This window comes from Penaeus monodon, chromosome 18 (genome assembly GCF_015228065.2).
Source record: "Penaeus monodon isolate SGIC_2016 chromosome 18, NSTDA_Pmon_1, whole genome shotgun sequence".
Taxonomy (NCBI): Eukaryota; Metazoa; Arthropoda; class Malacostraca; order Decapoda; family Penaeidae; genus Penaeus; species Penaeus monodon.
In genome coordinates this window covers 24,034,473-24,035,691 of record NC_051403.1, presented here as the reverse complement: position 1 = coordinate 24,035,691, position 1,219 = coordinate 24,034,473, and positions in this window count along the sequence as shown.

Here is a 1,219-nt window from a genome sequence, read left to right as displayed (position 1 = left end):
TTTTTTTTTATTATATTATGTTTTTTTTTTTATTATTTTTTCTTTATTATTATTTTTAAATTTTTTTTAAAACCATTATTATTATTATATTTTTTATATTGTTTTTTGTTTTTTTTTATTTTTTTTATTTTTTTATTATAAATTAATTATTATATTATCCATTATTTTTATATTTTATTGTTATTTTATTATTTTATATTATTATTATTATTATTCTTATTATCTATTATTAATATTTTTTATTTCATTATTTTATTATTATTATATTATTATTACTATTATTTTATTTATTTTTTTTTTATTTTTTTATTATTATTATTATTGTTATTATTATTATTATTATTATTATTATTATTATTATTATTATTATCATTATTATTATTTTTAAATATTATCATTATCATTATTATTATTATTATATTATTTTTATTATTATTTATTATTATTATTTATTATTATTAATATTATAATTTTTTATTGTTATTTATTATCATTATTGTTATTATCATTATCATCATCATCATCATTATCATTATTATCATTATTTTTGTTATCATTATTATTATTATTATCATTATTATTATTATTATTATTATTATTATTATAATAATTATAATAGTAATAATAATAATAATAATAATAATGATAATAATAATAATAATAATAATAATAAAATAATAATAATAATAATAATAATAATAATAATAATAATAATTATCATTATTATTATCATTATTATCATTATTATTATTATTATTATTATTATCATTATTATTATTATTATTATTATAATCATTATTGTTATTATTATTATTATTATTATTATTATTATTATTATTATTTTTATTATTATTACTATTATTAACATAATTGCAATTATTATTATTGTTATCATTAATATTATTATGAAAAGTAACATAATTATTATTAATTATATTATTGCTATTATTATCTATTATTGTTATTATCATCATCATTATTATTATTTTTTTATCATCTTTATTATCTTATTTACTATTTATTATCATTAACATCACTATCATCATTTTGAATTTTGTAATTGATATACTTATTATTATCATCATAATCATAATCATATTACTGGCATTCGCATTTTCTAAATCATTTCAAATTTGTCATTATTATCATAACTGTCATTACTATTACGTAGAAACACACATATACATACTCACGCACACACGCATGTTCCACACACACA